The 15685-nt window shown below is 38.2% G+C and overlaps 1 protein-coding gene across 1 annotated transcript in view; it reads right to left on the reverse strand.

The window, feature by feature from the left end:
• Positions 1 to 15685, reverse strand: part of HERC1 (HECT and RLD domain containing E3 ubiquitin protein ligase family member 1) — a 174190-nt gene that overhangs the window by 149771 nt on the left and 8734 nt on the right. The window lies entirely within an intron of this gene.

Genomic DNA, 15685 nt, shown 5'->3' on the forward strand with positions numbered 1-15685 from the left:
ATCCCTCTCACAATCCAGGACTGTTGGCTCCCAACTGCTCACCTGCCTCTGCCTGATTTCCCCTAACCACTTCTGCCTGCCAGCCTGACACCCCCTAACCACACCCCTGGCAGCCTGATCGACGCCTATCTGCTCCCCAGCTGGCCTGATTGCCCCTAACTGCCCTCCCCTCTCAACCTGGTCACCCCTAACTGCCCTCCCCTGCCAGTCTGGTCACCCCTAACTGTCCTCCCCTGCAGACCTGGACGCCTCCACCTGCCCTCCCCTGCAGGCCTGGTCCCCCCCAACTGCCCTACCCTGCAGGCCTGGTTCCCCCCAAATGCCCTCCCCTGCAGGCCTGGTCCCCCCCCAAATGCCCTCCCCTGCAGGCCTGGTCCCCCCCCCAACAACTGCCCTCCCCTGCAGTCCTGGTTCCCCCCAATTGCCCTCCCCTGCTGACCTGGTCTCCCCCAATTGCCCTCCTCTGCCAGCCTGGTCACCCCTAACTGCCCTCCCTGCTTGCCTGATCACCCACAACTGCCCTCCCCTGCAGGCCTGGTCCCCCCCAACTGCCCTCCCCTGCAGTCCTGGTTTCCCCCAACTGCCCTCCCCTGCAGGCCTGGTCCCCGCCAACTGCCCTCCCCTGCAGGCCTGGTCCCCCCCAAGTGCCCTCCCCTGCAGTCATGGGTCGCCCCCAACTGCCCTCCCTTGCTGACCTGGTCTCCCCCAACTGCCCTCCTCTGCCAGCCTGGTCTCCCACAACTGCCCTCCTCTGCTGGCCTGGTCACCCCTAACTGCCCACAACTGCCCTCCCCTGCAAGCCATCTTGTGGCGGCCATCTTGTGTCCACATGGGGGCAGCCATCTTTGACCACATGAGGATGGCCATCTTGTGTCTTGGAGTGACGGTCAATTTGCATATTACTCTTTTATTAGATAGGATTACAACTAGAGGCCCAGTGCATGACATTCATGCACTGGGGGATAAGGGTGTGGGTCCCCTCAGCCCGGCCTGCACCCTTTAGCAGTCCAGGAACCCTTGGGGGATGTCTGACTGACAGCTTAGGCCCGCTCCCCACCACTGCCACTGCTCTCACCAGCCGTGTGCTGGCTCGTGGCTGAGCTGTGCTCCCCCTGTTGGAGCGCATTGACCACCAGGGGCACCTCCTGCATTGAGCATCTGCCCCCTGGTGGTCAGAGAACCGGTGGTTCCACTGTTATAGCAACCGGTGGTTCCACTGTTCAGTCGATTTGCATATTACCCTTTTATTATATAGGATAAGTGATTTCAAGTAATGTCTGGACTAGTTAACAGTAATATACCATGGTTACATAAGATAATACTAGTAATAGAAGATGAGTAAAGGACATATGGGAACTCTGTACTATCTTTGCAACTTTGTGTAAATCTAAAATTATCACAAAATAAAAATATTATTTAAAAAATTTGGCCCTGGATGGTATGGCTCAGTTGGTTGGAGTGTTGACCCGTGCACCAAAGGTTGCAGGTTCGTTTCCCAGCTAGGACACATACCCAGATTGTAGGTTAGATACCAATTGAAGTGAATACAGGAGGCAACTGATCGATGTTTCTCTCTCACATCAATGTTTCTCATTCTCTCTCCCTCTCCCTTCCTCTCTCTCTAGAAATCAATGAAAGCATATCCTCAGGTGAGGATTAAAAAAATAAAAAAAGAAAGAAAATGAACAATGAATTCAGAATGTGAAAAAAAATAATGAGTCAATGAATTTGCTTTTAGTTCTATAATCTGTAATGAGTCAAAACTGGTGGTTTGGAAAAAAAACTGGTGGTTTAGGGGACAAAAATGATATCTATACCTAGTGCAGTGTCTGGTATCTCATACTTCCTCAATTAAGGATGCATTTCAAAAAACAAATTTGACAGTAATTAACAGTGAACTAGAGAACTGGAATAATATAGTTAGGATACTAATGAACTAAACCAGTAATGAGATTCAAAGGAACAAACAAAAACAAAGCTCTGAATGTTTAAGGGAGAAATCTTTCATTCCTTCAAGAAACAAACAATTCTTAAGCTACTTTAAATGCATTAGGGCAATGAGGAAAGAGTCTCAGCTCTTCTTAAGTAGTCAGTAAAGTAACAATACCAACACACAACAATGCACAAACAATTATAATACTGCCCCATAAAGATGGTTGTAAAAATTCACAACTAAAATATTAGCAAGTGGTTAATTTTAAAAGTTAACAATAAAATTTTAACTTTAAGACATTAAATTTAAAACATTAGAAAGTTTTAAAAGTTAACATTTTAAATATTAAAAGATTAACACATGAAATGTGAGTGGGATTTCAGAAATATAATGATGGTGCAACATAAGCAAGTCTATTAACATTACCAAACACATGTCATATTGTGAAATGTTAAAAAGGCATCTGATAAAATCCAACATCCATTTCCAATAAAAATCTACTAATAAGGCAAGAATAAAGATTTTCTTTTTTAAATGAATAAAAGTTGCAAAACAAAAGAAAAACACAAGTAGCACTTGCTCATGGAGTCAAATGCAAGAAAAGAGTGCACATTTCACCACTATTATTGATGATAAAATTAAACAAAAAAAATAAGTATTATATATTCTAGAAACTGTTATTTGCAGGTGACATTATTAAATACCTAGATAACCCATCAGAGAATCTGCCTAAATATTAAAAACAAGAGCACTGTGAAGTAGTTGATTACAGAATAAATAAAAATCCAAACTCAGGGGTCAATGGGGGACAATAGGGGACATATGTAATACTTTTAACAATGAAGATTAAAAAAAAAACAAAAAACTCAAAAGTATCTTGCTCTATGTAATCATGTCCCCAGAGCCACAATCCAACTTCAAGGTGGTTTCACACTATCATGACCCTGCTGACCAATTGCCACTGAACATAGTTAAAACAGAAAATAGGAAGATGGCAAACTCTTCAGGGTAAGGTTTTCAAAACAAAAATAGTTACAATTTTTGCAGAACTGGACAAAGAATGAAGAAAATTACTAAAGCAGAACCAATCTTCAACAAATCATCCTGGAGCTAGCATTAATTTCTCCATGGCTCAATTTGCTTATCTGTAAATGGGAGGGTAATAAGAGAACCTCTACGGTTACCATAAGGGTTAAATGAGAATAACAAATGAAATTCTTAGAATCACTGCTTGAAACAAAGTGCACACTTAATAAATGTAAACTGCTATTGTTCATTATTGCTATCTCTACTACATATTGGTTGCACATATATGCAAAGATGTATTATAAAAGTTTTTTTTAAGTTTAGAAGTACCACCCCCCCACCCCTAAACTCATAATAGTGATTGCCCAGGAGGATGGCAGGTGTCAAAGAGAACATCAACTTTGTGTTATGTTTCCATTCTTTCATTTTTAAAATGGTCACATAAACGTGACAAAATTATAACACCTGTTAAATGATGGTAGAAAAAACATAGGGTCTTTTTTTATTCTCTGTACTTCTCTTCAGTCTTAAAATTTTTCTCAAGAACAGGAAAAACAAAAAAGCTTGTATGATCAAATTGTTTTCAATTACAATACTGGTAATCTAAAGTTATCACCCTGGCCAGGTAGCTCAGGTGATTGATTGGCAACATCCGGCTCACAGAAAGGTTGGTGGTTCAATCACCTGTCAGGGCACATGCCCGGGCTGCAAGCTCAATCCCCATTAGGGGGCGTACAGGAGGCAGCTGATGGATGTTTCACTCTCTTATAGATGCTCTTTCTCCCTTGTCTCTCTCTCCAAAAAAATCAATAAAAAAATATTTAAAAAACAATTCAGTCACATTATTTTAATTCAGGAGATGGAAAAATGCAAAGATATCTTTATAATGGATTTGTTTTTATAAACAGCATTTTAACAACAAAAAATCCTAGCATCTCTAGTGTTTATGTCCCACAACTGCTCAAAAACAAAGTAAAACTGTTTATTTAATCAACTACTTTCAGTGTAGTTCTTGTTATCAGGAACAGTTAAGTTGGGGCAAGTTGCACTTACTAATAACTGATTTATTTTTTCATTTTCCCTGAAACTCCAAGATTGTATATAATATTCACATAATTTATATCAATATATTCAACCAACCAACATTTTCTCTTTTTTTTGCATTTTTATTTTATTTTATTTTTAATTTCTTTATTGATTAAGGTATTACATATGTGTCCTCATCCCTCCATTAGCCCCCCAAACCTCCTCCCCACTGATGCCCTCACCCCCCTGGTGTCCGTGTCCATTGGTTAGGCTTATATTAAAAAATATGGAACGCTTCACGAATTTGCATGTCATCCTTGCGCAGGGGCCATGCTAATCTTCTCTGTATCGTTCCAATTTTAGTATATGTGCTGCCGAAGCGAGCACCCAACCAACATTTTCAAACCTTAATGTCTTAAGTCACTTTATCAACCTCCTTCCTACTTTAGCTACAAAAAAAGACAAGTATGATTCAGTAAATATTAGAATGGAATCAGGAAATTAAGATGATAATACTTAAGAAATGACCTTGGGGAAAAACCACTTATACTCCCCAGGACTTGTCTAAAAAATGAGATTCAAATGAAATAATCTTCAAAGTCCCTTTCAGTTCTAAAACACTATAAGCATTTATATTTTAAATAAAACCCAAATGTCTGATAACATACAAAATTTGATCTTATTGCATTCTAACCACTTCTGGAAAGAACAGAAAAAGTGCAGAAGATATTGCCGACTTTTCAAATCTCTTCCCAGATATAGTCCTAACAGCAGAGTAGATTGTGCACTTCCAGGAGGTAAGTGGTATCCCAAACTAAGTAGTCCATTTTAAGCAACAAATTACTCTAAATTCCTACAATCATGACTTTTAACTTCATAATATATGGCATGCTTTTAAATAAAATAATGTTTCCTACGTACTACTGAGAATTTAAAATTGAAAAGTTAAATAACTTACCTACATAAAACTGAGATTACCAGAAGATGCCACACTTCTACCCTGGAATAGCTAGGATTTCTCCCTCCTCTCACCCCCAGTCTCCAAGCCCAACTTCAGCAGTTGGAGAAAAAAAGATAAAGGAGTAATCATCCATTTCCTACTTGAAAAATTTAATGAACACTCACAAATTATAACACTTAAGGATATAGCAATAGGTTCTTAAAGCACAAGTTTCTGCTCTACAGAGTTTAAAACCCTGGTCAATTTTCTTAGTCACGAACAATTGCATTTTACTATGGTTTTGTTCAAACCTTATGTTCGTTTCTATAATTTGGTAGACAAAAGTCCCTGTTTAAAATCAATCTGAAGCTAATTTGTTTGCCCATTTGAACCACCAGTAAACACAGGATTTTTTTTTAAACTAAATCTAGTTCACAACTAAAGGGAATCATCACTTAAGTCCATTCAACAACAAATACATTTTCCAACAGTGACATCTTATGCAATTTTTAAAAATATGTTTTTATTGATTTCAGAGAGAGGAAGGGAGAGGGAGAGAGATAGAAACATCAATGAGAGAAAATCATTGATTGGCTGGGCAGCAAGCCCAAAACTTAGGCATGTGCCCTGACCGTGACCTCCTAGTTCATGGGTCAATGCTCAACCACTGAAACATACCAGCCGGGCATCTTATGAAATTTTTAAGAAATGTTTCATTTTATACATGATTAAGGGTACTAAAATATGAATAAATTTGAAAGATTAGAATTTAAAATTCACAAACCTTTACTGAGCACCTACTAGATTTCAGATCTTTTAAATTATCATAAAAATCTGTAAGATAGTTAATAACACCATGGAACACTTAAATTTTTCTTTTTCTTTCTCAATTACAGCAGACATACAATACTATATTAGTTTCAGGTGTACCACATGGTGACTAGACATTTTTATAACTTACTAAGTAGTCCCTCCAGTAAGTTGCTTATCCATCTGACACCCTATATAGTTATTACAATAGTATTTATTATATGCCCTATGCTGTGCCTTATATCCCCATGACTATTTTTATAACTGGCAAGTCCTTCTTCTTAATCTCTTCACATTTTTCATCAATCTTCCCAACTTCCCTCCCATCTGGCAATCATCAATTTGTTCTCTGTATCTATGAATTTCTGTTTTGTTTGTTCATTTTTTTTTTTAGATTCCACATATAAGCAAAATCATATAGTATTTGTCTTTCTCTGACTTATTTCCAATTAGCATAATACCCTAGAGGTCCATCCATGTTGTTGCAAATGGCAAGATTTAATTCCTTCTTACCGGTGAGTAATATCCCACTTGATGTATGTGCCACCTACCTCTTCTTTTATCCATTCGTGTATCGATGGACACTTAGGTTGCTTCCTTATCTTGGCTACTATAAAGTTGCAATAAACATAAGGGTACATATATTTTTTTGAATTAGTGTTTTGGATTTCTTCACATAAATACCCAAAGTGGAATTGCTGGGTCATATGGTAGTTCTACTCCTAACTTTTTTAGGAACCTCCATACTATTTTCCATAGTGGTTATACCAATTTACAATGCCACCAAGTGTCCAAGGGTTCCCTTTCTCCACATCCTGACCAACAGTTGTTGTTTGTTGATTTATGGATGACAGCCATTCTGACAGGTGCGAGGTGACATCTCATTATGTACTTCCCTTGTGATTAGTGATGTTGAACAACTTTTCATGTCTATTGGCTATCTGTGTATCTGTCTATTCAGGTCCTCTGTCCACTTTTTAATCACATTGTTTATATTTTTGGTTAAGTTGTATGAGTTCCTTATATATTTTTTATGTTAACACCTTATCAAATGTATCATTGGCAAATATCTTCTCCCATTAGGTTTTCTTTGTGTTATGCTGATGGTTTCCTTTGCTGTGCAAAACTTTTTACTTTGATGTAGTCTGATTTGTGTAGTTTTTCTTTTGTTTACTTTGTCAGGGAGACACATCCAAAAAACTATTACTAAGAACAATGTGGAAGAGTTTACTGACTACGTTTCCTTCTAGAAGTTTTCGGATTTTACATTTAAGTCTTTAATCCATCTTGAGATTATTCTTGTATATGATGCAAAAAAAGTGATCCAGTTTCATTCTTTTACATGTATCATCTAGTTTTCCCAAAATCAGCTATTGAATAAACTGTCTATAACCCCATTGTATGTCCTTGCCTCCTTTGTCAAATATTAATTGACTATATAGGCATGGGTTTATTTCTAGGCTCCAAATTCTGTTCCATTGACCTATGTATCTGTTTTTATGCCAATATCATGCTGTTTTGATTACTACAGTCTTTTTTTTTATTATTGATTTCAGAGAGGAAGAGAGAGGGAGAAGAGATAGAAACATCAATGATGAGAGGGAATCATTGATTGGCTGCCTCCTGCACGCCCCCTACTAGGGACCGAGGCCGCAACCCGGGCATGTGCCCTTGACCGGAATTGAACCTGGGACCCTTGAATCCACAGGCCGACGCTCTGTCCACTGAGCCAAACCAGCTAGGGCTGATTACTACAGTCTTGAAGTATAGTTTGATATCAGTAGCATAATATCTCCAACTTTGTTCTTTCTCAAGATTGCTTTGGCTATTAGAGTCTTTTATGGTTACATATACTCTTATGGAATATTAGTTCTAATGCTGTGAAAATTGCTTTGGTATTCTGACAGAGATTGCAGTGAATCTGTTAGTGGCTTTGGGTAATAGGTACATTTCAATTATATTAATTCTTCCTATCCATGAGCCCGGTATTGTTTTCTAATTATTTGTATCATTTTCAATTTCTTTCTTCAATGTCTTAAACTTTTCTGAGTACAGGTCATTTTTAACTCCTTAGTTAAATTTAGTCCTAAGTATTTTATTCTTTTTGATGAAATTATAATTGGGACTGCTTTTCTTCGTTTCTCTTTCTGATAGTTTATTATCTACACTAATAAAAGAGAAAGATGCAAACTGGCCATACCTTTGCGACTCCCACCAGCCAATCAGGAGTGAGTATGCAAATTAACCCAACAAAGATAGTGGGTTAATTTGCATACACAGGTTCTCAGCGGCCAGGGGCGGGACACTTGCATCGTCACCATGGAGACGATGCAGGCGTTTCGCACCGCCCCAGCCGCTCCGGGCCTCTGGGCAGCGTGGGAAGGTGGAAAGGCAGCTCCGGGCGGAGCAAAGGCAGAAAGGCAGCTCCAGGCCGAAGCAAAGGCTGTGCCGGTGGCCAGGGTAAGGAAGGCCCATTCTGCACGAATCTTCATGCATCAGGCATCTAGTTCCTATATAAAAATGCAACCAATTTCTGGATGTTAATTTTATATCCTGCTACTTTACTGAATTCATTTATTAGTTCTAACAGTTTTATGGTCGATTCTTTAGAGTTCTCTATATATAGTATCATGTCATCTGCAAATAATGTAAATGTTACTTTTCTTCCTAATTTGGATGCCTTTTATTTCTTTTTCTTCTCTGACTGCTGTGGCTAAGAGTTCTAATACTATGTTGAATAAATGTGGTAAAAGTGGACATCCTTGTCTAGTTCCTGATTTTAAAGAAAAAATTTCAGCATTTTAACAGAGTATGATGTTAGCTGTAGGTTTGTCATATATGGCCTTCATTATGTTGAGGTACATCCCCTCTATCCCCATGATGATGAGGTGTTTTCTTGGGGGGAGGGGGGTTGTGTGTGTTTTTTATCATACACTAGAGGCCCAGTGCACGAATTCATGCACGGATGGGGTCCCTCAGCCTGGACAGTGATTGGGGCCAATTGGGGCCATCTCGCCCAGTCCAGATTGGCCAGACCTCAGCAGCAAGCTAACCTACCAGCCGGAGCATCTGCCCCTTGGTGTTCAGTGCTCATCATAGTGACTGGTCAAGTAGTTTTGCTACATCAATAATTAGAACTAGTTGAAAACACCAGGAAGCAGATATGCTTATTCAGCAAATAAAGAACAATGGACAAAATCAAATCAAACTAATCGAATCGAATCATCAACTCACAATCCTAATAAACCAGCTAAATACTGGCAAAGAAAAGAAAAACCTGCAGCTGTTTTATTTTGTTTTGAATTTACAGTATGGTTATTATCACTAAAGGCCAATTGTTCTTTTTTCCACTCATGGTCCAATGCACAAATCGAAATTTAATTGCATAAATAAAAGTACCAAGTTCACCAATGACAAGTGGGACTGGAAAAATTACCAAAAGACTGGAAAATAAACCAAATAGCACTATCACTATCTTTCTAAACTGAAATAAATGAAGGAAGCGGGAGGATTTAAGCATAGGTGTAGACTTAATACTTCCTACAAGAGAATTTATCAAATTAAGAAGTTTCTAACATTCTCTAGGTCAGTGATGGGCAACCTTTTGAGCTTGGTGTGTCAAACTGAGCATAACTCGGGTAGTGTGTCACTTTGAGGAAAAAATGTTTCATCCTCAGGGCAGCAAATGTTTCATCCTCAGGAGCAGCAAATGTTTCATCCTCGGCATGCGGCCGCCTCAGCGGCCGTGTGTCATCAGAAATGGCTATGCGTGTCAGTGCTGACACGTGTGTCATAGGTTCGCCATCACTGCTCTAGGTGAAGAGAGCAGTAATAGCAGTTAACATTATCTTTTTTTTTTCCTTTCCAGGTTTTATTTGAGCATTTCTTAGCAGTTAACATTCTTTGAGCACCTTCTATACGGCAGGCACTAGTGCTAAATACTTACATGTGTTATCTTAACATCAGAACAACTCTATGAAATAGGTACTAATATTATTCCCATTTGCTAGGAAAGGAAACAAAAAGACACAGAGAGGCTAAATAGTTTAATCCAAGGTCACAATGGCAGTAACTGAGAGTAAGGAGAAAGAATCTAAAGTCCACCAATAAGAAACTGGTTAAATAAATTATACATATACACTGACATTCAAGGCAATCATTAAAATGAATGAAGAACATCTGTAATTATCTGGAATGTACTGAATTGCAATAATAACCATGATATTGATATATTAAGTTAATCAATTCTCAGCCTTTTGGCTAAGATCAGGTACAGTGTGAATGAATCAAAATAATAACTTTTTTTTTTTGTCAGATTGGCAAAGAATATATTTTTTGGTGTGCTGCAGAATTTTAGTAATTAGTTTGTGTGTGCCATGAGGTGAAAAGGGTTGAAAATCGCTATTCTAAGTCCTATGGGCCTATGGTACTTCTGGAATTTATCAGCAGCAACCTTATTGCAGAAGCGCTCCAGCTCACTGAGCTCCAAACAGGACTAGTTTTATCTTGTGTACAAATACCCTTTCCTGCCTTCCTACTCTGAAGTCAAGAGTCAAACCAACAGATGGCACAACACAGGAGAAAGGCTGGTGATAAGGAGGCAGCTGCAAAAGAGCACCATGGCAAAAGAAAATAACACAGAACTAAAAGATACGAAGAATACAATATTCAGCAATTCCTTAGATTTTTGCAAAACAAAGTCGCATATACTATAAAGTGAAGTTATTCTATGAATTTGCATCTGACTTCATTCCCTCATACAAGGTATCTTTAAGAATTTTGATAGTCCCACTTAACAACTCAGACCAATTTAAATGAACCAAAGCAATTCCAACTACCCCAAAATGAACAAAGGAAACAGGAAATACCATAAACTTTTATTAACATTTCACTAAGGCTATGTTACATCAGCCTTTTCAGAAGCTACCAAACTTTCTTTTTTGACCTCAGAAAAGTAAAGCTCCCCACCTCTATGCTAATCTACAGTATCACTTCAGCCTAACTAGTAGGTTTTAATTAAAATACTGGTTTAAAAAAGATTACAACGTTGCTATTAAAATTATAATTTTAAACTAAATTATACGTATTTCTTTAAAATGCCCAGGCTTTCGGTTTAACAAACATTAAAAACATGCTAATTATAACAAGCCATCTTTGCCCTTTCATCATGCCACATATATTCTACTTCCAGATTAAGCAACTTTCCAATCACTTATTTAAGAAATTAAGCCCATAACACCATACAATGCAGACATCTACAACTCACATTCTGGCAGTATTGACAGGAATAGCAACTTTCTTTATGTATAGATCTTCATAAAAGAGGGTCTGGCAACTCAGGTTATTCATGGGCTCTTTCTGTAGGCAGCTACCTCTCTCCTCTGTGGAAGTTTGTCAAATGGTATAATATCTACCCTGCCTATTTCACAGAGGTATTATAAGATCAACTAAGAAAATGTTTACCAAAGTACTTTGTAAACTGAAAGGCAATATACAAATGTAAGTCATTATTATTTCACAACTTGTTTGTACTTTAGACAGGTGGCAGACTAAACTTGCTCCTTAATACCACTGGGTTTCAAAGTCTACCAAGAAAAACTCCCTATTTCAGAGTATAAAGATTCACTAATATTTACTTTTCTATAGAAAAGTCCAATACTTATACCAATTATTGTTCTCTTCTAACATCTATTCCCCATCTTTGGAAGAACAGAATTAGAAACATTCTTTTAGAAGTCAAAGCAACATGCAGCACCTAAAATTCTAACTGTAATTGTGAGTTTCTGAACACCTATATCCTACCCATATGATATTACTTGGCTAGGATTTTAGATCAGCTAAAACCATTGAACTGAGGCTGGCCATTTGCATGTTCTGCCCCCCAGAATTTCCACCAACACCCACCTTGTTTCTGAATTCTAATCCAGGCTTCACCACTTACTAGTGTGATCTTAGGCAAGTTACTTAACCTTTCTTGTGCTTTAATTTCCTTATCTGCAAAGTAAATTAGTTAAACGTGGTTTAAATAATAGACAGTTCAACCAGATTTAAACATAGTCCAAATGAAAGTGCTTAGAATAGTGACTGGTGCACAGTAAATGCTCAATAAGTATTACCCATTATTATTCCTTTACGTGTGCATCTATCTATTCCACCATACCACCTTCACTAAATTATAGAAACCTCTCCATCATTCTCCATAATCCCTTCTTTTCAAAGAAATGAGCAATTTTGAGGAAATAGGAACTATAACCATATAATTGACAAAATTTCATTATACTATATATAACTGGATACTTGGTTGTATAAGAAAGTTCAATGATAACCTTATATAAAAGATACTAGCTCCCAAATGGTTTTAAATTATAGTAACACACAAATAATATAATCTTCCTACCTCTAGATTAGGTTATCCTATATTTCTAATACAGCAAAGCTGCTTCCTTGAATTGTATCATATAAAATTGCTCATGGCCAAACAGTTTTATGGTATAGTGACTAATAGGAAAGGTCTTAAAACATGGCAAAACTTAAAAGGCTCCTATAAATGCTACTCTGTTCATTTTTTTTAAAAAAATGCTACTCTGTTCATTTTTTTTAAATGCTTTTTTTTTTAAAAAAAATGCATTTGGAAAACAATGCATTCCCCCCAAAATCAAAATCAACAGAGACTTTAAATCAAGAGTTTAGAGTGAGGAAAATATTCCTTTGCCAAAGCAAGAGAAAATATTACTATTACATCAACATCACTACCATTATAATTAGACGATAAACAAGGAGTATCTTAAACTCTACAACAAGCACAAGAGCTGAACTCCAAGCTTATTTTTTACATATCACGTAACACATCCTATGCATAATTAAGTGTTCTTGATATTATAAATTCTAAAACTTAACATTTCACATGTGAATACTCAAAGTACTGTTGGGTTGTTTAACTGACTTAATAGTTTTCCTTTGGCTTAAAACCTTAAAAAGATAATTTTATTCCATAGACAACTTTCTAGAACTGCATCTGGCTTACTATGGGCCAGGGTCTTTCTAGGCACTGGAATGAACAAGACATGTAAGGTTCCTGCTCTCATGAACTTTACATTCTAGTGAGGAAGACAAATAATAAATAGACAAATAAGTCATTAAATTTCAGGACACATAAATTCCATAAAAAATAAAGCAAGAGAGACAAGGAGGAGAGATAGATGACCACTGTTTTCTATAGTGTGATCGTTGGAGATCTCTCTAAAGAGGTCGACTCGGAGAACCCCTCTGAATGATGTAAGGAAACAAGCAAAGACCTGAGGGAAGAACACTCCAAACAGAGTGAAAACAAATATTAAGCCCTGGGAATGCACTTAGCATGATCAAAAAAATACAGGGAAGTTCAGTGTAGCAGAAGTGTAGTGAATAGAGAGAGAACAGTAGGCAGTAACTAACTATATCACGCAGAAACTTGTACGCCATGGCTAGGAATTTGGCCATTTTAATTGTAAGAGGAAGTCATTGTAAAATATTAAATAAAAGAGTGGTCTATCTGATTGATTAAAAAGCTCATCCTAGCTATGAAGTGCATAATAGACTATGGGAGGTCAAGTGAGAAAGAAGGGAAACCAGTTAAGAGAATATTGTAATTATCTAAACAGATGAGGAGGTGGTTTAGACCAGAATATTAAGGTAGAGATAATGAGATGTGAACAGATTAAAAATATATCCAAGAGACAGAGCCAAGAGGATGTGCTGATGAGCTGGTTATAGGGTATAAAGAGAATTACAGATGATATCTAGGCTTTTGGCCTGAGTGGCTATTAAATGGTCCTGCCTTTTACTAAGAATAGTTTCATAGGAAATGATGATGGTAGGAATCACACCTTCTGTGTTGTGCAAGTTTAGTTTGAGATGCCTACCAGAGAGACAAGTGAAATGTGAAACAGACAGATGAACTATGACACTGGACCGCAGGGTCTTCAGGTCTAGGCTGAAGATATACAGATAGTTTTTAAAGCCAAAGAAATAGATAAACATAGATTGGAAAGACTTTTTTATTTAATCTTCACACCAGCCTTATAGGAAGCAACTATCATTATTCCCATTTTATAGATCAGGAAAACTGAAGCTAAGAGATTGGGACTTGTCCAACATCGCTCTGCTAATAAATGGCAGAGTTAGGAAAAAAACACCAGATCTGACTACAATGGCCATGAACTGGTGTTCATCATTGGAACCACAGAACTTCACGTGAATACTGGAGTGAACCTTTTCTCAATTCTCCCAAGGATGGTACATAACTAGTCCCATTCTAGATGCACTGGAGAAAAGTCTATTCTTTACATACAATGAGTGTCCAAATAAACATTAGGGTTTAGTTCTCTCATAGAACGCCAATTGAGAAAACCCTGTCCTATACTATTATGTCTATTATTATTCCATTACTATGATGACAACGACTAGGAATCATTTAAAATGAGAAAGAGAGGGAAGGCAGGGGAGGTTGAAGGGGGGAAGAAATCAACCAATGAATTCATATGCATATATGCATAACCCATAGACACAGACAATAGGGTGGTGAAGGCCTGGGGGAGAGGGGAGAGAGAGGGCAATGGGGGGAAAAATGGACATATGTAATACTTTCAACAATAAGGATTTATATTAAAAATAAATACATACATGCATACATACAATAAAATGAGAAAGAGCCCAGCCAGCATGGCTCAATGGCTGAGCGTTGACCTATGAACCAGGAGGTCACAGTTCGATTCCCGGTGGGGGCACATGCCGAGATTGCAGGCTCGATCCTCAGTGGGGGATGTGCAGGAGACAGCCAATCAATGATTCTCTCTCATCATTGATGTTTCTCTCTCTCCCTCTCCCTTCCTCTCTGAAATCAATCCTATCCTATATAATAAATGCCTAATATGCTAAGTGTTCATTCAACCGTTCGACCAGTCGCTATGACGCACACTGACCACCAGGGGGCAGATGCTCTGACTGGTACGTTACCTTGCTGCTGGGGTCCAGCCGATCAGGACTGGACAAGACGGGCTGGACACTCTCTGGAGCCCTCCAGTGGCCCCTCCCCGGCTGGCCAACCTCCTGGGGTCCCTCCCTGATCAGCCGGCCCCAATCAACCCCAATCGCTGGGCGAGACAGCCCCGATCGGCCCCCATTGGCCTGATAGGGACTGGGTGAGACAGGCAGGACACACCCTGGACGAATCCGTGTACCGGGCCGGTTTCGGCCTGATCCCCACAAGCCAGGCCGAGGGACTCCCACAGGTGCACGAATCTGTGCACTGGGCCTCTAGTAAGAATGTCTTTTTTAAAAATAAAATAAGATTGATAGACAAAATAAGTAACCATCCTGTGATGTTTCATAGCCTTCTCTTTGTAACCAGTAAAACGAAGTATTATTTGGGTTTTTATAGCACCAAAGATGATTTCACTTTAATTAAGACTACACCAGACCTCTATTGGATCCATTCACAATCAACATTCAGCATCTGTTTTCCTGAGAACATCAATTCATCAGAAAACTACAATGTCAGGTCCTCCAATGCAAGAATCTGTTTTTGCATTGTGTTCCAAGCACCTAAACAGTGCCCTTTCTCAGAAAGAACCTAAATTTCCAGCATCCCTGGATAGAGCTTGTTACCTTATAAGATAAGGATGTTTTTCATGTTAGTTATTGGCAGCACTAAAATCTGTGTATCGTAATTCAGAACTTTAAACTCTCCATTTAATCTTCCTAAAATTGGCCTTCTTTCTTCTGGAAACATAAAAGGTTCCAGATATGGCCATTAATGGTCAAAAAAACTCCCATACCATGGTGTCAATATATCTTGTGTATACTGTTCAAAATAACTAGCATACAATGTGAACCAATAACTACTATATCATACAAACTCTAAAGAAAAAAATATTCTCCTTATAATTTCAGTTATCCTGTTAAACTCAAGT

Source organism: Cnephaeus nilssonii (assembly GCF_951640355.1).
Source record: "Cnephaeus nilssonii genome assembly, chromosome: 4".
In the NCBI taxonomy this organism is placed as follows: domain Eukaryota; kingdom Metazoa; phylum Chordata; class Mammalia; order Chiroptera; family Vespertilionidae; genus Cnephaeus; species Cnephaeus nilssonii.